Genomic DNA, 25810 nt, shown 5'->3' with positions numbered 1-25810 from the left:
GAACATCAGAGAAGGTGCAACAGCATGAGTTGTTAAATCAGTATTTAAGAAGGTAAGTAATCATATCTGACAGTGACGATAAAAAAAAACAAAAAACATGCATTTGAGAAAATTGTGTTAAAATGTGTTGATTTACATATTTTTTTTATAGGGGAACCACATGGAACCACATTAAAATGCAACAACAAAAACAATACAAACCAATTCGCATACAAATTCAGCCTTATCTTTTTCATCTTATCTCTGTACAGGAACATATTTTTAACAGCGTTTGATTGTGCAAGTGTACCTAATGTTGTGGTCACAACTGTGTAAATTCAAAGTAAACTTTCTTTTGCTTTACCCACTATGCGACAGAGTATATTTAATCTGGTAATGACATCCAAATGAAAATCCTCTTTGAAGTAGCTGAGCTGAAGTAAGAGTTCCTTTTTTAGGCTTTTTGACAATTTATATGCTTTTTTTCTACCGTGCGCTTAGCATAAAAACAGGCACATTTTTGTGCAGGGCAAGGCAAATCTAGTCTACAGTGATTGGGACCGCGTTGCGTCTTTCTGGGCGTTTTGGCAGACACTGCTGCCACACCCTCGGCGCATCTGGCAATTTGGAAACAGTAGACTATATTTTAGACACAGTAAAATCAGGTCTAATTTGTGGCACAGGAGGTATAATGCAATTTTGGTGGATTTGGTCAAGGTGCAAGCAGACAGGTTCGGTGCTCTATGGACGTGTGTTGGATGTCATCGTGTTTCATTTTATATATATTTTGTATTTTATATTTTAGGGACGGGTGGAAGGTGGTCTTCAATTGCCAAGGTCACATGTGCGCCCGACTACATCATCTGCAAGGGGAGATCTTGCAGTTTAACTGTATAAACAAAATGTACTTTGCACACGTCAATCTCATGCACAGACCCCAATCGAGTCAATTTCTGCTATGACTGTTGTTGACATTATTAACTTTTTTACTGTTTTATTTTACATTTTACCTGTTTTGCATTTCATTATAGATGTGTTGATGTAGGTGTTATTATGTTGATCTAATATAACCTGATGAATAATGCTTTTGACATTCTTGCTATCTTTTCTACTGTTTTCCCAGACATGAGAAAGTTAATATGTTTTGTATGTTTATCTAAGAAGTCTAGTTCCTGTTCGTCAGAAATCCGGTTTTCAAAAGTTCAAGGACGATCTAGTTTATTGGGAAAATGCAAACTCATTCTATACCTCACGGGATGACAGAGGCGTTTCCTCATGTTTTGAATAAAGAGGCTGTGGGGGCAAAAGAGGACACACATTCTTGGATGACACTGCTTTGGTGGTATTCAATTGTGTGACCAGAGATCTCTGTAATAAATTCTCCTTGCAAGGACCCTTTTCACAGGAATCTCATCTTTTATTTATTTGGACACGCAAAAGATTACAAAACTTAAATATAATCCTTCACTGTCTATGGCTATGCTTTGACCACTCTGATTTTGATGGGAATGAGGAAAGCCACTTTGACTGGCCAGGAGTTGGCTGTGTTCCATCCCTCAACAGTGCACAATGGAGCAAAACGTCAGTCAAGCAAAATACCAAAATAAAGAATGTGCACAGTTAGTTAGACTGTGCTTTGCACTAGACTTGTGCTGGGGACAAAAGTAGGGCCCCCACTATCTGTTGTTTGACTGCAATGATACCAATTGTGAGATGTGCGCATTCATATGTGCACACTGATATAGACCATGTCAGGTCACGTCCCTTTTGAGCAGTGTTTTCATTTCCCAAGTGCTGCAAAAGATTCTAAATTGCATCTCGCTCCAGTGCTTCATGTTCTGGCTGTCATAAGCTCAGAGTCAGACAAACATTTGCTCAATGCTGTCTGTTTCTTCTTGGAGAAGAATATGACAGCACTGTGATAGAGGGGTGTATATATGGTTAGGACACAGATGGATACGTACATCAAAGTGGATGTCTGCCACTGTAAAATGTGGGACAGCTGATTTGGGATGTGGCTAGAACAGGGGTGGGCAAACTTTTTGACTTGCGGGCCACAATGGGTTTGAAATTTTGACAGAAGGGCCGGACCAGGAGCATTTGGACCTCATAGCACAGTAAAAACACACAGATAAATATACAACCCAATTTACTTATAGTGTGCACTTAGGACTGCGTTTTTCAAATGTGCAAAATCCACATATTTAAAACAGCTTTTCCAATAGCTTCATTTTTATTGTTTTAGCTCAACTTTTGCTGTGTTTTTATGCTTTGTAAAGTGACCTTGGGTGTTCTGAAAGGTGCTGTTTTTAAATGAAATTTATTATTATTATTATTATGATTATTATAAAATAGCCCTAATCCAGGTAGTACGTTTGCCTCAATGTATATGCAAGATGCGGCATTTACACACTATTTGGCAAAGTGGGAGGAGAAATGTAAATAGATTATAATTGCACATACACGGTGATCTGTCAAACCTGGTGACTGCATCTATTATTAATAGATTTCAATTTAAGGCGTAAAGTTAAAGATTTTTTTTCCATTGGCCCACCCATTTTTAACCCGGGCCCACAGTACGTGTGACACATGCGGCTGCATGATAGCCGCTGCTGCCTGTCACGCGCTGAGGACAAAGCGCGTACATCCAATCCGTCTCTGACCACTTTTCCATCTCCGTGGGGGACGCATAGCACACGGTGTTTGTGCAGCAGCTCAAAAAGAAGCCAAAAGCCAACGAGGAAACGCTCATAGAAGTGCTCGACGCACGCCCCGGTGATGTATTCACCAATATCAACAGTCTCCTGCATGCGCGCTCCTCACCTCACCCATGACAACATGTAGAAAGACTATCTTCAGCTGTCAAAAGGATCAAAACACGCAACAGTGCCACAATGTTGACTGATAGACTGAACTCTTTGTCCCTGCTTTCTTTCAAAAAAGAATTGAGCGATTCTCTGGACTATCAGGACATTATTGCTGTGTTCAACACAAAACCCTGCCGTCTCCTGCTGTAAATGTCCAAATCCAGGAAGAATTGTATTTTATGAATCAGTTATCTTGAGTTAAGCTTACTGCCATTCTCCCGTTTATTTTAATAAATTGCAAACGTTGTTATGAATGTGCCCTGCGTATCTTTCCGTGTCCTTTCTGTGCATAAACGAGCTTATCAGTGAGACCCCGACCCAGTGATCATATTTTCCGGGTGTGTAGAAGTTACACAGCAGTGACTCTGGTGTAAAACATAATCTGCACAGGAGTCTGAGGGAAGTGGATCCCAACACCAGTCATCCACTGCTCGTACTGCTGCAGCTGGAGAGCGCGTTCTCCAGCTGCACACGTCACTCACAGCAGTACTTCACTTTACGTGAGACCGTGCCAGCGATTTTACCTTCTGCGCCCTCGTAATTAAAGAAGCAAAATAACGCCATAAAAAGTGTGTGTTAAGAGCGGCAACTTAATCGCTGTCCTTGGTACCAGCGGTAAAGCACTATTAGGGACGTGAAGGGAATTTTTTTTTTGGGATATTTTCTCTGGCCCACCCATTTTTCCTCAGGCCCACCCACAATATAAATTTTGGCGCCGCGGCTGGCGCCACCTATTGGTGAAACGCGGGCATTGCAGGGACAAAATAAAATTAATAAGATAAGATAAGATCCACTGATTGTCACACACATCTAAGTGGGGCAAAATTTGTTCTCTGCATTTGACCCATCCCCTGAGGGAGCGGTGAGCAGCAGCAGCGCCGCGCTGGGGAATCATGTGGTGATCAAACCTCCCAATTCCAACCCTTAATGCTGAGTGTCAAGCAGAGTGGCAATCGGTCCCATTTTTATAGTCTTTGGTATAACCCGGCCGGGAATTGAACCCACGACTTCCCAGTCCCAGGGCGGACACTCTAACCACTGTTCCACTGAGCTGAACAAAAAAAAATAAAAAATGGGCCGGGGTTTGCCCATGTCTGGGCTAGAATGATCATCATAACTTGTTTTCACGAAAAACTCTGAAGACTTTTGTTCTCCAATCAGTATTGAAGCGTAATTGACTTTTGCCTCTATAGTAACACATGTAGAGGTAAACATGGGTTTATAAAAGCACTGCAAAATTCCATAAGGAGAAAGAGAGGGGAGTGGGGGTGCATTTTTCAATGTAGGCCACAAGTCATGATTGATAAGTTCAGCTTTCTCGCAACTGCTATTATTCTGTCATGGTATTCTTGACGCAAATCCAGCATTGCTATGTGTTGCAAATCAAGTGCAAACTGCGCTAAACTGTCAAACTTTGTGGACGTGTTTGCACCGGTATATGATTAGAGCAATATCCTTGGTGAATAGGACGTTAAGAGGGAGCAAACTGCGCAAACATACGAAGAGCAATTTATGGAGCTATCAGCAGATGCAGTGCATTGTTAGTGGATTTGGCCCTCTGAGTGATAACAGAGCAACAACGAGAATGGCATTGTGGCTGGTGTCCGATCACCAGATTTTCAGAAGCTAATATAACATCACCTCTGTGCTGTTCATGTGTTAACATGTGCTTGACGGTAAATCTTCATGGCTTAATCCAAGATCTATATTGAACTAATTTAAGACAAGAGTGATGCACACATTCCAACAAGAAAGCATAAAGCATTAATGTTTGTGGGCAGTGGCTGACTGGTTAGCATGTCCGCTTCCCAGTGCAGAGGACATAGAATCGAGTCCTGGCTTCGGCCTTCCTGGATGGAGTTTGCATGCTCTCCCCGTGCCTGCGTGGGTTTTCTCCGGTTACTCCGGTTTCCTCCCACATTCCAAAGACATGCTTGGCAGGTTGATTGAACACTCTAAATTGTCCCTATGCCATGTCCTATGCCTGCAGGCTGTGTTCATAGTTGTGTCTTGTTGTAATTCCAGTTTGAGCCTGACCTGTGGTGGCGCCCTTGAGACTCTGCTGTTCATCAGCAATTATGTCTTGGGTATTTTAGGCCATGTACACACATAGCAGGATATTTTTAAAAATGGATATTTCCCTCTTCTGGGTGTAGAAAAAAATAGTGTCAACACCACCACGTTTGTCAAAAAAAAAAACATCCACAGCTAACCCCATTAATGCGTTTTTAAGTATGTTCATAACAATGATAACAAATTACATAACAATTGATAGCAAAATACGTTTATTTACATTCAACAGTGTAACAATTTGACAAAACAATTTGGCAAACTATTTACAAATGTGTGCAACCGTGGTACTATTTACAATTGTGTGGATGTTTCAAATACAGTTTTTCTTTTTGTAACACTCCCCTGCATGCAAGGAGACGCAGCAGGATTTGCACAACAGATTAGTTTCACTGCGATTGCAGACGCTACACTTTTTTGCTGGCTTTTTTTTCCGGGGAATAGCAAGTATATACTGCAGTGTGTGTTTGGCCATGTTGCCATCAAGTCTACTCTCAGGATCATGATACGGTGATGTTACGGTGGTGTTACGTCTGGCTTCCTCATGTCCTTAAGTTGCTATACCGGGTGGTTGATCCATCTTATCCGCTCCATTCATGGTGGCATCGTAGTCCATAACCAGTGTCTTCTCCGTGATCAGACTGTACCCACTTCTCCGATGAATATGCATTGGACTCGGGGCACTCTTCGTCGTCCGATTGAACGTCCACCTGAGCGTGCTCGGTTGTGCTCCGCGTTTTCCGGCGTTAGCATGAGGCCGGTGAGGCTTTATGACGTGTTCCTAGCTGCCGCGTCAACGCTTCCAACTTCGGCGTCAACCTCGGAGTCACCATCATCATCATCGTCGTCATCAATGTGCTCTTTAGCATTGGTTGATGCTTTTCGTCTTTGAAAAAAATGCTCAAGCGTGAGCTGCTTGCAACCGGTCGCCATTATGGCTTCCTCAGCCATTGTCCCCTCAACACTCTAGCTCCGCCTCACGTCTTCTACTGACGCCTACCCAATCTTGTCCAAAAAGAGTCATCGCTGCCATCTAGGGGCCAAAAATAGGCATTATACTAACTAGATCTGCTTGATACTTTCAGCACAGCTGGTCAAGGCTTTCCTCCACCCCCCCCCCCCCAAAAAAAACTTGGGGAACGTCTTTTAACGTCTTTGGCGCTCCTCCGTAGGTTTTTACTAAACGTCATTTAACGTTTTTGGCAGTAAAAGAGTTAAGGTGGCAACAGTTCCCAAAATCCTATCCAATCAGAGTACGCCTCCATCTAGCCACGCCACTTCCACAAATTGGGCCTACATTGAGATGCATGCCAAGCCTCTAGGCGGCAGTAGTTAGCTAATTACAGCTCATCTCTTGACGCCACTTTACCATACGTCACATAAGCACGGACTGTCAGCCGCTGATCTGTATATATGCGGATCAGTGCTGTCAGCGCACACAAAACTTTTTTTTTATTCATTAAAAAAATATACTGGTAAACAGTCAATGAGTAGATCATAAACGGAGCATAGAGGAAAACAAAGAGGATTAATTCAAAATCCTCACTTGTCTTTTTTAAAAACTATTTTTCCCACTCACTCACCACACACACACATACAAACATGGTCTTCCCGGTGGGGAAGCGACTGACGCACACACGTGACTGCGGAGCCGGAGAAATACGCAAATCTTCACTTTGGTCGGTGTTTTTAGAAACCTTCATTTTTAATGAAAAAAATCCCAGCGGACGTGTGGATGACAGGGCAAGCTGCTGAAAAATATCTCCCGTTTGCAAAAAAAACAGCTATGTGTATACTGTACATGGCCTAAGGGGCAGCTTCTGCTCCTGTCATTGTCGGACTATTTGTTTGCTCATGCCTCCGTCCAAGATAGCCTCGACTCCTAGACCTCGTTTGCGACTTCGACCTTGCCTTCCCGTCTTGTTTCTTGTAAGATTTTTGTTGTACTTTGCCTCAATGGTGGAACCATGTGCTGGCTAGGTGTGGCCTCGGCCTTATTGCTGCCAAGTGCAAGAAAGCTCTTTTGTAACTGAGCAACTCATTGACAATTGTAACAGCTTCAATGCATTGAATTCATAAAATATGCTTTGAAATAATTTTATGCAGCAAACTAGTCGGTGCTCGCAGCCCAAGGTTGGCATGCGAACGGCATGCATTTGTGTTGTACATTTTATGTCATATAAATGTTTAGTTATCTGCTTGCATTGTGAACACCAGTGATGTTACAGTAGAATGTCATTTATGTGTATGATTATATTAATTGAGTAACGTACTATAGTTGTACTATATGTTTCTGTGTCATTTCAGTTTTATAGAAGAAGAAAAAACTGAGATTGAAGACAACAGTAAAATAAGTAAACTTCACTCCAGCCTCTTCATTTCCCTTCAACATTTGAAAAACATTTGAGTAAATAGATGTGTCATTCTTACTCTGTGGGAGAATTTACATCTTTACATTACGAGTCAGGGTAAATGCTCAACGATGTGTACAATTATTCTAGACCTGTTAAATGTATTAAATCAAATTCCATTCTTTTCCACACTTGGGTAAGAACATTTGCATTTTGTTTGTCCTTTAAAAAAGAAAAAAAATAACAGAAGCAACCTGTAGTTGGCTGTTCAAGTTAAATGCCTGCTACACACATGACTGGAGAATCTCAGTTGTCTGCGAATGGCGGCGTCGGAAACCCACAGACGTAGTCTCCTCATGCGAGGTAAAAAAATGAACAAAAGCAAAACAAAACAGATGTTGTGTCCATGATATAAATGGACACAGCAGTGCTCGTACACTGCTACTTAAATCTCTTCACTTTTTTCAGATCTGTTGTCATGTACAGTATATAACGCTAATGCCTACATGTCGCAACTGTATCCAGAAACAGTGCAAGTGTATGATTTTTTTCGCCTGAAGTCCTGCCTCGGCCATGGCACATAACCTATTGTTTTCAAGAATGTCTATTCTGAGATTTATTTTCAAATGTTTACTTTGTTAGCGACAAACATTGTCACATTTACGATAGAAAGCACCGTTCTGTTACAAATATAAACTTTAAATGGAGCTCAAACATAACTCAACTACAAAATGTTGGAAATTATGCAAAGTACGGATAAGAGCAAAGTGTCTAGTCCAGCTGAAGGTAAAGGAGTACAGGCCAGGACAGGTTTTATCCCCTTTCCATTTGCAATTCAAGGTGAACCATTAATGTTTAAGTAAACCGATAATCCTTCCTCTGAGGACTAATTACAGAGTGCCATCTCCTTCATTACCTAAATTCTGTTCCACTTCACAGGCGGAAAGTCACACTGTTACCGATGACACAGTGATCTCGCACACACACTTGCATGTACACACACACACATGCATTAACACAGCCATGCTAACTGGCAGCAAATTACAAAATATAAATGATCAAGTAATGTCACAACACTGATCTTGATAATTGCTGCTATATATAACAGCAGAATGGAACATGATAATGATTTGGACCTCTTGATTTCTAAAGTCTCACAAGAAATTATAACCTGGAACACCTGCACAAAGGAATGAGATGCAATGATCGCAATTGCTTGGAGACTAGTATTTACACTTACGCAGTTGAGCTAAATAAACAAAAATCTTGCACTGATTTTAATGACACTAAATGGCGGTACAATCACTCAGCTATTTGAAATCAATCAGAGAACAAAATGGGAAAGTTCTTGAGGATTGATTAGCTATTTCACTCCTGGTGCATGAACACTGTGTGATCATGGAAGGAGAAAAACAAAACTAACATTACCACGAATTTGCAAAGCATCCAATCACATTTCCCCAATATTGCTCTCAGTCAGGGGTTTATTTCACAAAGCAGGTTTAGTGAGAACCCTGGGTCAAGAAACCCTGAAATGTGGGAAACTCTGCATGTTCTGTTTCAGAAAGGGAGGTAACTGAAACCAAAAGGAAAAGAGGTAATTCTAGCCCGGTTCATAAGAGGTCATTTAAGATCTCGGTAAGTTAGTAACAATGTCCATGGAGCTAACCTGGTCGGTTGCAGGTTTTTCACAATGAAACTCAAGTTTTTCCCTTGTACCCGCCTCCTTCTAGCTACAGACGACATTTCATTTCCTCATTTACTCAGTCTGTTGCGGTGACTTTTTTTCGTGAACATGGGATGTCCTTTTGACAATGACAATGGTGCCGCAAAACTGCGCAGGGAATTAAATATTCGGTGCGTTTCACATCACAGTCTATCATCTACATACACAACTTAATCCGTCCTTACATTTGCAACATTACTAGCCGTACGTTGTCATGCGCTCACATCCCAACATATATTGTGTGTTGCGCTCAGTTTTTTTCTTATAAACGTTTGAATAATGTTTTCATATTTCATTTTAAGTCAAGTGTGCTTCTTCCCTGCAAGATTGCACCTAAATTAAATTAATTTATGAGCTACTATTCAAGAGGTTTTCCCTGTAATATTATTGTGATTGCAAAGGACTACATTTAAATTTACGCATAGACCCGAGCAGCAACATTCTCTCACACCGCTTCCTTCCGCTGCGGTAAAACATTTTTTTTCTAAAGACATCAAATTTGTCAGATGATCGCATTAAGATTTTCAATTGAGAGGAGTAAAAATAAACAAACAAACAAAACACAAAAGCAGAGGGCGGCGCCATGCTCTGCTTCCTCGTTGCCATGGTGACTCGACGAATCGGGGCTCCATTGATGTTCTCTTTTTAGTGTAGTGGTAACTCCAGGTGAAACTACTCTGCGTTGATAAAACTACCTCAAACCAGCTGTCCTGAAACCGAAAACACAGAGTTTCCTCTCTCAGTGTATGTCAACTCGCTGTTCAGGGTTAGTCTCAGTGTTTGTTGAACATGCTTTGTGAAATAGACCCCAGGACAAGGCACATTTGCTGGATGTTGCTATTATACAGTATGCTTTTATGTGTCAAATGGTACTATTCTTCATTCAATTATGCCTTTGCCATTTAAATTATAGTCTGACTGACAGGTCACTCACAAAACTGCTCCGGATAAACAATTTGATTGGCTAACTCGTGCCACGTCTGAGGAATTACAACACACATGGCTGCTTTAATGTTTTCCTGCTGGCAATTATTTACTGCCATTATAACCAGAAAAGATGTAAATCCGACTAAAGCTGCCCTTGGTCAATCTTGTAAATCACTGTAAAAATTATCTTAACTCTTTCACTGCCACTGACATTTAAAGACGTCAAGTAAAAATCTACGCTTCACTGCCAATGACGTCAAAAGACGTCATCCAATGATTTTTTTTTTTTTTTTTGAAACGGGTAGAGGAAACCCTTCCGCATGTCTGGTGAAAGTTTCAAGTCTGTCTGTTGTGCCTAATGACTATTTTTGGCCCCTAGAGGGCAGCGATGACTCTCTTTTGACAAGATCGGGTGGGCGTCAGTAGAGGCGGAGCTAGAGCGTCGAGCAGGAGATGAGAATGGAAGACAAAGGAAAAATGGTGGCCGGTCGCGAGGAGCTCACGCCCGAGACGTTTTTTTCAAAGACCAAAAGCATCGCTGAAAAAGCACATTGTTGACGACGATGATCATCATCGATGATGAAGATGAGGGTGGTGACTCCGTGGTTGAGAAGCATTGACGCGGCAGTAGAAGACGTTAGATGGAGCTAGATGGAGGAGGGAACGGGCAATGGCGAGCGTTTGCAAGCAGCTCTACACTTACAAGACGAAAGGCATCGACCAACGCTAAAATAGTACATTGATGACGACGGTGATCATCCTCGATGATGATGAAGGTGAATCCGAGCTTGACGGCGAAATTGGAACCGCTGACGCGGCGGCTATGACGGTGTCGTAACGCGGAACGCAACCGAGCACGCATAGGCGGACGTTCGATCGGACGACGGAGAGTGCCCCGAGTCCAATGCATATTCATCGGAGGAAGTGTGTACAGTCTGCTACTTGCTTTTTATTCCCCGGAAAAAAAGGCCGTCAAGAAAGTGTAACGTTTGCACGCAAAACGGACCAATGTGAAAGTGAAAGTAAACTGTTGTGCGAGTCCTGGCGTCTCCTTGCACGCAGGAGAGCGTTACAAAAGGAAAAACTGTATTTGAAACATCCGCATAATTGTAAGTAGTACCACAGTTGCACACATTTGTAAATAGTTTGCGAAATTGTTTTGTCAAATTGTTACACTGTTGAATGGAAATAAACGTATTTTGCAATCAAAAAACACTTTTTCATTGTTGGTGAAAGCGTTTTACAGAAGTAAAGCACTATTTAGGTGTTTGTGGCATCATTCATGGACAAAAAGAAGTGTACAATTCACTAGAGTGCATGAAATAACATCGTTTCACAAAAAGCTCTTTTTCTCCGTTTTTTGTTTCAAAAGAGAGAATTTCTGTGAAAGTAACCATTTTCTATTGTTGATTACTGAAGAACGGAATAAGGTAGAAACAAACTTTTTTTTTCTGATGAAAGCTGAGAGTCCAATCTTTCATTTGGTAGTATGTGTGTTTCCATAGTCCAAACACAACATTTTCTGTGGACCTTGAAAGATCACTCAAAATGCTTAAATCGGCTGGCAGTGGGGACAACCCGTTTCTGAAAACGTCTGGCAGTGAAAGAGTTAAAGGGACTGCAACATGAAAAATCTCCTTTTTGGAGCTTTTAGCCATGTTAAAATGCTAATTCCTCACCAAAAACATGACCAAAGTTGTGTTTTCCTCCATTCGCCTCTGTATGAGAAATTCTAGGTTTTTCTGCTTCCTAAGCACCAGCCTCTCCCAACCTGAGAAAATGAGCTGTTGGCACGGTTTGACGTCATTGTGTGCGGCCCCACCCCCGCACCGCCTCTGTGGACTAAACGCAGGCTCACATTCTCTGAGACCTCCGTCCATGGGATAATGACAAAAGTAGCCTTTATCAATAAACATTCTGTCCAAATGAATTCAAGGCAATCAATTATTCTTCACATTGGCAATGAAATGACAATTGGCTGTCTTAAAATCCATTGGCTGACACTGGTTTAAACTACAAGTAAAACATTTGCGCTGCTCCCCTCCTCTTCCACGATTTCTTGCGGCAATGACTTGTTTCGTTTCAAATGTTTATTCAAGAATTGAGGCTTGCTTGACGAAACGCAGAGATCTAGGAGCCCATGACATTTAGAGTCCATTTAAAAAATCTGCCTAAAACCTTTCTGTATGTTTTGTGGGCAATGTGTGAAGCAGCCGGCTCGGACGATGTCATGAGAGGGGTGCAGCAGCGGGGTTTTACTGAACCGAGTGTTTGACTTCCGGGTAAGAAAACTGCCACCGAAATAACTCATATTTCATAAGAAATTACATTGCGATTGTGTCAAAGGAAATATTTCATCATTATATGCCTATAGTTAACTGTGGAAGGGCTTAAAATACAATGGTGTAGTCCCTTTAAATGATTGGTCATCATTGGTCTGTATAAAAATATAAATAAATAAAAATCTGGGTCAGGACCCGAGTCCACCCAATACGGACCACTGTTTCATAACATAGTATTTGGTATCAATAACTATTTGATGAAGCATTATGTCAAATAAAATTAAAATTATTCCTGTAATAGTATCAACTACAATACTATACTATTGTACAAATAATGGCACCCATCTCAAGTTAATTGGATACATTTATGGTAGAATGACTTGGAGTGTTCTAAAAAGTCACCTTTGTGCTATGCCAGCCAGCATGATGCAATAATAATAATAATAATAATAATAATAATAATAATAATAATAATAATAATAATAATAAATGATCATTGACCAGATGAAAAGATATGTTGTGGTGCGATGGCATTGCACATTTTTATAGCGTCCAGCTAAATCCTGATTCTTGCAAATGCCGAGCGAACTCAACAGAGGCTGTCAGATGTGTGGCTGTCACCAGGGACAGGGTTGATGACTGTAAAAAAGCCAAGATGTAGCAAACAATGTGAACATACTGAACAAAATGCATTACAGCTAAATATGATGTAAAAATGTGTTTGAATCGGATGTCTTTCGTGTGTATGCATAAGTGCATCCAAAAGAGCTTCAGTGTGTGGGATTGCATGATTTCAAATTCTGCATGGAGGACAAAGTCTATTGTGAGAGCTGAAATGGAAATTCTATTAATCAGACTAGAGTGATGAAGAAAAACTGAACGGCTGTCCTCGGGTGGGACATCAAAAGGAGGACAAAATGACTGATCACATGGCAAAATGCTGAGAGTCACCCTCAGGCTTGAACATGTGCTTGCACTGTCGCACAACAGAGATTTTCCAGACTCATATATAGTCAGAAGATGGGATTTTTGCCTCTACGTAGGTTGTGTATGTAGGTGTATATATTAAATTTTGACTTCAAACTTCAAGATGCCAAAACTTAGCAAAAACAGTAGATCACATTTAAATTAAATAAATCGAAACTAACATGTGATGTTTGCATTTTTATTTCACAATATACTGCAATATAACATTTTCAGACACTTACATTTATAGCCAGGTCCATAAATATTGAGACATGGACACAATTCTCATAATTTTTCGCTCTCAACACCAGAAAAATGGACATTAAAATGAAATGAACAATGCTCTATCTGGTTTAATATCCAGCATGTTATTCCCATTCCAGTTATCCAGTTACTCTGTCGCCGATCGAGTAGCAAATCACAAGTATTGATGTGTAGCAAATAGAGAGATACTGCTGCTGGTACTGTATGATTGTAGGGTACGTTCCAGCAGCAAGGACTTCTACAGTACAGTGCTGTATTTTAATCTTCGTCTCTATACTCTTTGCCTACCTATTGCTCATCGTTCCTATCTGCGCTATGCAAGGCAGCCACGGGCCTTCTTTTCAAAGTAAACGCTCCGGGCGGGACAAAACAGTCAAGGGCATCCCGGTGCTGCCGATCTGTTTGTCTCATAATTGCTATAAACCTGTCATTTCAAATACATAATTCCAGAGATGTTATTTTATTCATAGTCAATTACTGTGTGTTTTTAAATTCAAATGTGTATACTGTAGTTAGTCTTTAGATTTCAACATTTTTGCTTATGAATGCTAGCAGTTTTCGTAGAAAGATAAGATTTATTGTATGATCGTTGCTGCCACTCCGGTGCAGTCTAGCCAACTGCTCATATCGTGTTGGTCGCTAATTTTCACGAAAACTAAACACATTAAAGTCACAATTTTCATTTGAAGATTTTAAGCCTACCTTTGGGCTGTTACTTCTGTCCAGTTACTTTTGTTACAGTGGCTTGGTGACACAGTGAGAGCTCACATCTTAGTGAAACCGATCGACTAGCATGTTGTTGTAGGCATAGGGTTCTATAGCGCTGATACTTTATATTAATTTTCACATCTAAGCAGCAGTGGCCTCCGTAGGTAAACTTGGGGTATTTTACTTTGGGTCTGGATTTTCAGCTGCTGGCTCATTTCCAACGACGAAATGCAGAGAGCACATATAGGTGTCTTCGGTGACATTTTTCGCATAAATCACTGTCATTTAACTCTTTCACTGCCACTGACGTTTAAAGACGTCAAGTAAAAACCTACGGAGCACTGCCAATTCCAATGATTATTTTTTTTTTTTGAAACGGGTAGAGGAAACCCTTCCGCATGTCTGGTGAAAGTTTCCAGCCTGTCTGTTGTGCCTAATGACTATTTTTGGCCCCTAGAGGGCAGCGATGACTCTCTTTTGACAAGATCGGGTGGGCGTCAGTAGAGGCGGAGCTAGAGCGTCGAGCAGGAGATGAGAATGGAAGACAAAGGAAAAATGGCGGCCGGTCGCGAGGAGCTCACGCCCGAGCCGTTTTTTTCAAAGACCAAAAGCATCGCTGAAAGAGCACATTGTTGACGACGATGATCATCATCGATGATGAAGATGAGGGTGGTGACTCCGTGGTTGGGAAGCATTGACGCGGCAGTAGAAGACGTTAGATGGAGCTAGATGGAGGAGGGAACGGGCAATGGCGAGCGTTTGCAAGCAGCTCTACACTTACAAGACGAAAGGCATCGACCAACGCTAAAATAGTACATTGATGACGACGATGATCATCATCGATGATGATGAAGGTGAATCCGAGCTTGACGGCGAAATTGGATCCGCTGACGCGGCGGCTATGACGGTGTTGTAACACGGCGCGCAACCGAGCACGCACAGGCGAACGTTCGATCGGACGACGGAGAGTGCCCCGAGTCCAATGCATATTCATCGGAGGAAGTGTGTACAGTCTGCTACTTGCTTTTTATTCCCCGGAAAAAAAGGCCGTCAAGAAAGTGTAACGTTTGCACGCAAAACGGACCAATTTTTTCTGATGAAAGATGAGAGTCCAATCTTTCATTTGGTAGTATGTGTGTTTCCATAGTCCAAACACAACATTTTCTGTGGACCTTGAAAGATCACTCAAAATGCTTAAATCGGCTGGCAGTGGGGACAACCCGTTTCTGAAAACGTCTGGCAGTGAAAGAGTTAATTGTACATGCTTGAACCCAGTGTAGACATTCCTTTGGAAACTCCCTTCATTCGATCCCGGTCACAACATTGCCAATCACATAGCGGCAGACACCAAAGCAGCAGAGGTTTGTTGTAACCATAATACGTCTGTTAAGTAGGCTACTGTATATTTATGGTGAAATAGTGAGTCAGTTCACAAGTTTTGCCTCGTACGAATACACTCCCTCAGTCGCCTGCCTGTGTTTCTTGTCTGAAAATCAACTGGCCACGCCCACGTGCAGTGCACTGTTCTAAAAATAGTAGTTTGAGCGTAATTGTAAACTACCCTATACAATGCAAATACTGTAGTATAATTTCAGTGCCAAAAAACCCTCAAAATATCTGACTGACTAGTCTAAATAAAAAAGCACAATTGCCGGGGACACGACTCCACTCCATTGTAGTAGGCAGATAATGCACCTTCAAAAGGAGGTGCCACCTGTCCCTCACAAGCCTTTTAATCACTATCTGCTAAAGCTGCTGGGTCACAGCTCAACTTGGTCCCAACTCAAGTGGACTGAAACAGCATGTATCACTTGATATTGTGCGTTTCCATTACCCTCTGATTAAGGTAAAATGCAAGTTGTGCAAAAGCAAACTTGTAATTCAAATACAGAAAAAGAACAACTCTCAAATATTGCCAAAATGCTCTCATGAGGTGGTTTTTGAGACGTCTCAAAATCGAATTATTTCGCAAAAGCATATGGGAAACATCACATTTCCAGTAGTCATGTGACCCCGCCCAGTCACGTAGTAAAGGAAGTAAGAAGTACAGAGCCAAACTTGCTTTTGTCTCAGGACTGCATTATGAGGGGATAACAAGTCTTTTTAACCACAAAGCAATTTTGCTATAGAGCCAAGGTCGCCGCTCCATACACACAAACAATTCATTATCGTTGCATGAGAAATGGCCATTCCCCCGGGGCAACGAGCGATCAAGAGCCATACAGCGTAAGCCGTCGTTCAAATCTGTTTCTACCTGTCAGCAGCATACATAAGTTGTAAGCACGCACGCACACACACACACACACACACTAATGTTAAATGCCTGATCGTGCCAAGTGAGGTAAGAGAGATGTTGTTAAAGTAATCGTAAGTCTGGATATGCGTCTTCCGTAAACAAATCTCTTGTGACAACATTAAATGAGCACCTCCTACAAGAATTAAAAGATGTCGCGAGACGCGACATTACCAGAATTACGCCTCAGAAGCAAAACACTCTTCAATGAAAACACCTACAAGTCAAAATTGTACTTTATCGAAATTGTAGAAATATTGCTTTTACTTTGTGAAAAACTAATGAAGCGCAGCTATTTAATCGAATCTTTAAACATTTAGTCACAATTTGCTATTCAGTTGTGTGCAATTTTGGTAAACCATGAAGGAAGAATGTACTATTATTTCCACACTTTAGCCACTTTTCCAATACAGGTTCCAGAATGGCCTGACACCACACCGCACCGGCCTCGCTTGGTATGGCCTGGCCTCTGTTGCTTTACCATTACATGGATACACCAATCAATTGGTGTGGGATCAATTGAACTGTGCAAGCCTCAAATCCACACTGCACACTGACAGTGTGCAGGTTTCTGCCATAAGATTTCACAAATTCCAAGTCTCGGCCAATGGTTTTAATCACCGTTGCATGATATGGCGAAAATTGCAGCACATCAAATGCATGGAAGCTTTCACACTGCTGAAAACTCAGACAGAAGAGCACCGCCAAGACATAAGGATACATATACAGTACACATATTGTGTTTTACAACAATACTTAACCATATTTACAATTTCATACGTACCAGTGGATGAAATTATGTAATTTTCTTTTACATGTGTGCCACTCGCCAGTCCATTCACGTGAATGAGAGCAAGCACTCATTCACTATTATATGAGTCGATGGTGTCGATTTTTGTAAAATAAACTTGCCCAAAAAATGTGACTAATAGTCCAAAAAATAGGGTAACTTAAACAAATATATTGTAAGCCTACATTTCTCACCTAACTTTAAATACAACTAGCAAAGAAAAGGGTTCTGATTCTAATAGCAAAATATATTTCTGCAAGTTTTAATTAACCTGTGCAAAGTTTGTGTTGTATATATTAATTGAGGGTACAACTATTGCTTTCATGTCTTTTAACATGTTTGCCTACGGAAATGTAAATAGCATACAAACTAATGAACATAAGGAACTTGAAAACAACTTTACATAGCGTATTTTCCGTATTTATAAAGCGCATCGCGTCATAAAACTCGCCGCCGAGAAGGATCGCTACGAGTGAGCGGCCAGCGGCCCGCCAAGAAAAGGGCAGCGATGGTTGGCGCGCCGCGGTGGTGGGGCGTGGCGCAGGGGTCGTGCTGGCAAAAGCGGTGCAGCGGGTGGGCGACCCCATCCGCCAACCTGCCGCCCCTTGTCTCATCCTGCCGCGTTGGTTCGCTGCGCCCGCCCCCTGTAAACAAGTCTAAACTCTTGGTCCAGGCCGGGCTGCGGTCAGCGTGGGGAACCCTCCCCATTTTCTCGTCGGAGCCAGGCCTTGGAACCCATCCATGGTGCACATTGGCCGTAGGGGTCAGAGAGCATGGAAAAAGTAGCGATTTATAATCCGAAAAATACGGTAATGACAATTTAGGATGGATGATGAATTCACATCTGAGCTTTGTAATAAAAAATAAAATAAAATAAAATAAAAAAACACTTACATTAAGTAGGCAAAAATATTAAAAGGGGATGTAGAAAGAAGAGCAGGTGGGACTCAGTAATCTTATAAGAATTAAATGTTTTTTCAGGTATGAACAAAAGTTTCTAAGAATGCCCTTTTGAGGTCAGGCATTTATCTTTAACAAATTATGTAATAAAGGTTCAAATCTTTTCACCATACCTAGCTTTATTTTGACCTACTATTTTTTTTAATTCATTTTCATGAAAGCCAATTGTTTTAAGAACAGATTAACTTTGCAGAACATTTCAAAAGTGATTAATCAACTCAATAAAAGCGAGCGATGTATTGACCGAGGGACAACATCAAAGCCACGCTGCCACAGAGCATATCTCCATCTTCATTAAAGAAAATCGAATGACCTGGTGGTTGTGTAGCCTTACGACATGCTCAGATGTGTTTTGATTTCTGCGTTCTGGCAGATACATTAATACAATTTCAAAAATATATATTTTTTTGCGACAGCTCAATCAATGCAAGAACTTAAATTTTGGTGTGTGTGCTAAATTAGACAGCAGGCCATGTCTGATTGTACCCAGCGTGGATCTACTGCCAAATTAGCTATGGAGAAAAGCTCAATTCAAGGTCCACAAGAGGTAACAGGAAAACCAGTGCCATGTTCACTCTATGGCAGAAGGGAGAAGGTCACAATATTATGTTCATAAGATCACAAGGCTGCAGTTTCCTATGGTCCATTTGCAGCCTTAATAGACCTCTTTTCATTTGCCCTCTTACCCACAGGTCAAATTTAGTTCTCTTTTGTCTTGGCAACACTTTACATGTACCCCACTTGTCTGCCCAATGTTACCTGGCAGACGTTCCATCTTCCTGCAATCCAGGATGAGCAGGAAACACAATGGAAGGACGCCAATGTGTTTGGTGCATGCGCATGCATTGTTTGTTTCATAATTGTCCAAATGTTATTTGTCTGTGGATGGATGATGAATCAACTAAGACTTAGTTGATTCATCATCCATCCACAGACAAATAACATTTAAGGTTAATTTGCGACTAATTGGCTGGTGGGAATGATCACTCTCTGATGCATTCTTAATAGACCCACGGGCATTTTTGCGAGCATTTTCCCCTCATGTTTGTGGCTATGAATTCAGTCGAGGCCTGCATTGTTAGTGATGCATTATGATGGATGGATGCTAATATCAAAACCGCTATACAAAATAAATAGATTTGTTAAATAGTTATCTTCTGGTTTGAAAGGAGATAAGGAAGTCATAAAATACTGGACTGATTATTAAATAGCATTTGGCATGTTCACTATTTTTGACATTCTGATTACAAATCAATGTACGAAAATAAAATGTATTCTATTTATAAATGATTGCAATGCTCCAGATTATGCTACAATTCCATGGTTTACTCATAATTGTCCGATATATGATTTACAAACATAAAAAAAAAGTAACCCATTTATTCTTACGTTTTGGTTTCAAATACACGTTCATCAAATGCTAACACATTAACACCTAATTTTCAGAGGTGGGCATTCTGTTTTTTGTTTCTTTTTCATTCCTTTAGCATTGTTGAATATCTTTCTCAGCTAAGGTTACCTCCTTTTTAACTCAACAGGGACTCACTCATAGAGTGAAAGATGGATTAAACAAATGAAGCAGTGACAGACATGAGGAAAGTAAGAACTGTGTCCTTTCGAGGACACTAGTCAGGCACCCTCTAGATCATTGGTGTCAAAGTCTGGTCCTCGAGGGCCTGAGTCCTGCATTTTTTTAGAGGTTTCCCACGCTTAACACAGCTGATTCGTATTTAAGATCATCAGCAAGCTCTGCAGGAGTCTGATAATTATCCTGATCATTGAATCAGGTGTGTTGGAGAAGAGAAATCTTGAAAATATGCAGGACGGAGGCCCTCGAGGACCGGATCTTGACACATATGCTCTAGATAGCATATATTTTCATTTTTAAAGCAATTAGCCATGTGCTTTTTTTAAATCCAGCCATCCAGTTTCTACTTTGTACTACTAGTCTTCACTTGGGTCATGGGTGAGTTTGAGCTTATCAAAGCTGATTGAGACATAATGCACCCTGAGCTAGTCACCATGCCAATCACAGGTCGCATTTAGACAAACAACCATTCATGCTCACATCCACACCTTAATTTGGAGTCCTCAATCCATCTCTAACGAGCATGTGCAGAGAAGTGGGAGAACTGGAAGTAATTCCACACAAGCACAACATTTTAACTCCATACAGGAAGCTAAACCCTGAACCTCAGACCAGTGAGTGCCACTAGTTCACTGTGCGGCCTTATATTTTCAATAATTATTTATTACCATTTTGATTCAAACATGAAAAAGAAAATCGTATTTGAAATACTTTTCTTTTAATGATAACTAAAACCAGCTTATTCATAACGACACTGCTGGAAATCCTTGCCTACTGACACTGTTGAGTCATTTCTTTCATGGCCTCATGCTCAGTTAGCCTCTTCTGCAATTTCCTTACATTTTTGTTTTTGGGTGGAGTAATTGTAATCTTCATCAATCAGGAAACTCCAACCTATAGTGGGGGCTTTCTTAAAGAACAATCTTTAATGACCATGTATGTCAAGAGTTGCAACGCGCAAGTCCTTCAACCAACCTCCTGGCCGCCGACTGTGAGACTCGCTCAGGCCAAACTTCTTACATCTCCGTTACAAACTGTGAATTCAACATTTGCCGAATTTACCAGATTGTATACAAATTGGTGCTTAATAAACTGGGTGGTAGTTGAGGTCAACCTTTTGAGTCCCATGTTCTGACCAGAAACGTTCTATCACCTGATGTAAAGATAATTTATTGTATTTCCTTCTAGTCTATTAAGTTCAAAGTTATTTGTTTCTCCTTTTCCATGACTTTGTTTTCTACCTGTTCACATTCCCCATTCCCATGCATGTAAATGAGATAATAAGTGTGAACATGATATGAACTGGATTGTGTACTGTGAGTGTGTTTGACTCAAAGACGTTAGCCTCCATATTGGAAAAAACTCAAATAATTATCTAAATGTGGTACCCTTACTGAGGTTTTTCATTATTTTTCCTTATAAATAACAAAAATCAACGTGGAGCCCCTAGAAATGATTGAGGGTAGTGCTTACATTACATTCGAGTACGCTATAAATTAATTCCCCTCTTCAGAGCAGAGAACATTCTTAGCTTCATTACTGTGGCTGATAATCCTTCTTAAAAGAGTGGACTGGATACTTTTTCACTTCACTTACAAACCACTTCTCTTGGTAAAACAAAGCATGCTGAGTGTTGTATGTCCTTTGCAGGTCTGTCCCGATTTTGTAGGGACTTTCTGACTGTACACATTTTGTTCTAAATCATGTCAATAAATATACAGTGTCATAAAAGAGTGCTTACCTTCTACTCAAATTCCAATTTAAAAGCTGAATTTTATGTTTGCTTGGTTTATACTCTATTTGTTTGATGGTCTTGAACAGTAAAGAGAGGAAACTATGTAAAAAATGAACACAAAAATGAGAAGCGGGCAAATACTTTTTAATGACATGGAATGACACATGGTGGTTAAACATATACTAAAAAGGTTTCTGAAAGAACCATTTTTTTCTAAAATATCAATTACCGGTAACTGCAATTTGTTCAAACCATTACACAAACATAAGTACTATATATGAATAATAATAATAAGGTATGGGAGAAATGAATCTTAGTTGGTGAAATTTTATACCAATAAATTTTTGGCATTATTAGCAATATTTTTCATGCCAATTTGTGGATTATTTTTATATTGCACACTTTAAAAAGATGCAAACAAATGTCATTTTTTAAATGTTTATGTGGGACATTTTTAAACACATTTGTTTAAAAGTATTTATTTATTTTTTGTAAGATCAGATTGGCTGGCTGTGTGGGCAGGCAAGTAAATTGGTAAATGTGTGTGTGTCAATAATTTTGTCTCTCCAAATGTCAGGGCAAGCGTAGCATGACATAAATAAGATGTGATATAAATAACAACTATGCATAAGTAGTTCTCACTGACAGTATTACAATCTGTAAAGTCTGCATTACTGTAGCCAACTATTTCATTATTAACTTGATCTCAATTGATTTTTATGTAAGTGTTTTAATTAGTTAATTACACAGAAATATATTTTTTTTTGGTCTGACTAGCTACAATTCAAAAGTGAATCCTCTTAAATAATGATAACCTCCTCTGTAATTGTCAAAATGGCACCAGTAAGACTGAAGGGAATCCTCTGAATCTCCCGTGTTCTCCCACCGTTGAAGCTCTAACTAATGACTCCACTCTCTAAATCAGGACAAAAGATACTTTCCCTTTAAAAGGACACTTGAATTAATTATCTCCAGAAAATCCTTCTAATTCTGTACTAGTGGCTCAGTTAATAAAACTGTGAACCTATTAGTAGGCATTCATCTGCTCTCACCCAGAAAAAGAAGGCAATCAGCGCTAGACAGCTTGTTAACTGTACTGAGTCGCCAGACAAGGAGAAGGCCACTAATGGCAAAAACATGGATTAAAACTATAATAGCACAGCGTTCCTGCACGTTGAATTATAATGAAGTTTGCAATGTTCACTTCCTATGTTTCTGGATAGTACAGGGCCGCAATATTGACATTTGTTTTAAGAAATGCAGAATGTTCGGAACCCCTGCGTTGATGCCCGTGTCTTACTGAATAGAATACTATTGCCCAGGTTAATGGATGGTGGTCTCTGTGGGTGTAGCCTTAGCTGGCATCATGCTGTCCTTGTCAGTTTGTTCACATATGTGTGAGATTTTCACTGGAATTCTTATTGTGAATCAGGGATTCACGATATTGGAAAAACATGCAATATGCGATATACATACTCAGCCATCAATGTGTCTCAAGACATCTTAAGTTATGTCTTAAGACATATTTTTGAGACGTCTTGAGACCTCTTCTAAAGTCAAGACATGTCTATAAGATCTGTCTATAGACATGTATTGAGACGTCTTGATAAATCAAGATGACTATAAGACATGTCTATAGACTTGAGTCTTAAGATGCCTTAAGATGCCCTAAGATGTCTTGGAAATATGAATGTCAAGATTATCTTAAGATGTCTGCAGATGTCTTCACACGTATGTAGATGTCTTCACACGTCTGAATATATCTTCAAACGTCTGAAGAAGATATCTTCAAACGTCTGGAGATGTCTTTTACGCTATCACTATTTTACTGCTCTTTATATTTAACATTTTATTACCGGTACTTTTCTCAGTTAAGACCATGCCTCACTGAGCAGGGAAAGCTTGCGAGGGTGCGCATATTGCGAGTGATGGCATTTTGTCGGGTCTCTTTCAAGACTGCAAAACATTGCCATGAGTGTTTGCCAGAACCGTATCACCCATTTTTATGCTTGCAAACCGTTCTTATAGTCGCAAAGAAATTTTTTTACATGTTCAAAATTTGATGGCGACAAGAAAAACTGAGCAAAAAAATTGTTTCGGAAGGTCTGCCAAACGTCTTTGCAACGTTTTGCAGTCTTGAATGAAACCTGACGAAAACAAACTCTCGCTACGTGCGGCGCACACTCGCAAGCCTGAGTTGCTGAGAGACATGGGCTTAACTGACAAATATAGTAAAATGTTAAATTTAACTGATTAAGAGGAACAGTGAATAGTGATACCATAGAAGACATTTAATCCTCACACTAATGACTAATGTCAAAAAAGAATGAAAAGCCATGTTACACAGTATACACAGAATGCTAATGTTTGTTACTGCTGAACATATTTGGTGAGCATACATTAATTTGCATCCTGCTACTTGTAGTTAACAGTTTTCTTGTAATTATAGTATTTTGATTGAGGCAGAACCTAGAAAGAATTTAACGATCAACACATTAAAATGTATCATTTATTTAATTGCAATATTTTCAACCGTTTGACAGGGTATGAACACAGAGAATCCAACAAGATGTTTTTTTCCCTAACTTGTAACTGAAACCATTGAAAGCAAGGTGAAATTGGATCTAACCCTAAAAACGTTGATACACATTCACAATAATAACGATAACGATAATAAAAACAATAATTTATTTATTTATTTTTTTTTTTTCTAAGAGCTCAGTATTGTTAATTTGGTCATTTTACCGATTTGACATGTCATCATCATTGCTCTCTTTAAAAAATATATATATTTTAATTTAAATTTTGTATGTGGGTGAGTATGTGCATGTGTATGTGTATGAGTGTGTGTACATGTGTGCATGTGTGCGTGCGTGTGAGCGTGTACTCATTAGTTCACCTAAAACCTATTAAAAATCCCATACCGTTCACCTAAACCGAATACTTCAGAATCCAGCTAGAGTCGTGAGGTTGTCAGGAGACCCTAGGAAGGATCAAAGAAAAGAAAGGAAAGTGAAATTCAGCAACGACCAGACATTACCTACTACCCACCGGGTTACCAACCAGAGTCTTTCACCAACCCCAGAAACATCTAAATTCCAACAAATTAGGGAGACCGCAAGAGACCAAATGAGAGACTGAGGAAAGGAAGGAAGGATAGATGAAGCAGAGTGAGATCCACAGACATCTGCCTCCACCGATTCAACGACCAGAGGAAGAAGCAGATTGTGTTTGAATTTCGATAGATGCTGGTGTAGTGGATCTGGCATGCATGAAAACCTCCACCAAAGAGGGGAGCCGTCGACCCCAGCCAGGACAGAGCAAGCACAACACCTCAGGGCCCCCCAGGTCACGGCAGCGCCAAGGGACAACCCCCGGGCTCCGCAGGGGCCACCGGCCGGAGAGCAAACCCAGGTGCGAGGAGCGCCCCCCACCCCAACACGGCCCACGCCCCCAACCCAACGCTGCAGGACGGGGCACGACAGGCCCGCCAAGCACCCCACCGGCCCACAGCCCCTGCTCCCCCCCCCCCCACCCATCTACCCCGCCATCCACCACAACCCAGCCCCAGCCGCCCTCAGCCCCCAAAACCCCCACACACCCATCCACCCCCAGAACCCCCCCATATATTGTCCGTCCGTCCGTCTTCTTCCGCTTATCCGGGGTCGGGTCGCGGGGGCAGCAGCTTTAGCAGGGAAGCCCAGACTTCCCTTTCCCCAGCCACTTCAGCCAGCTCATCCGACATCCAGGACAGCCGAGAGACATATATTGTTACTGTATATTTAAAATTGATAATTCTTTGTGTTATATTAATTTTGTTCAATCATTTATTCATTAAGCACTTTAAAAACTTTATTTCACTTCCAGTTTATCTTCATCTTATTTTGAGAATATTTGTTGCAAGACAAAAATCTTACTACATCACAATATCCTGTTCCATGTGAAGCAACATTGCTTGTTTGGTTATAACTTGCTTAGTTAATTATTCTTAGTTTGGACCATAATCATTCTATTACACAGGGCTCTAAATTATAAATAGTTTAAGTTAAATATTGGGGAATCATAAAATTTTTATTTGACACTCCAATAACATTTTATAAGGTTTTACAGCAAAATATTAATAGATCATTATCATCATAATACTGCCATTGAAACAAGATAGCTTGATCATTTCTTTGAGTCATCCATATCATGTCTCAAGACACCTTAAGGTGAGCATGTCTTAAGTCAAATGAAATATGTCTTAAGCTGTCTTAAGACATTCAATGTCTTTCAGACACAATCATCTCTATGGGGGTCATCCC

The 25810-nt window shown here is 40.5% G+C and overlaps 1 protein-coding gene across 1 annotated transcript in view; it reads right to left on the bottom strand.

Annotated features, from left to right (window-relative positions):
• cdh13 (cadherin 13, H-cadherin (heart)) overlaps positions 1 to 25810 on the bottom strand; it is a 436422-nt gene that overhangs the window by 143597 nt on the left and 267015 nt on the right. The gene's annotated exons all lie outside the window — the stretch shown is intronic.

This window comes from Vanacampus margaritifer, chromosome 6, assembly GCF_051991255.1.
Source record: "Vanacampus margaritifer isolate UIUO_Vmar chromosome 6, RoL_Vmar_1.0, whole genome shotgun sequence".
NCBI lineage: Eukaryota > Metazoa > Chordata > Actinopteri > Syngnathiformes > Syngnathidae > Vanacampus > Vanacampus margaritifer.
Note: the sequence above shows the minus strand (reverse complement) of the source record. Positions and strands in the feature narration are given on the sequence as shown.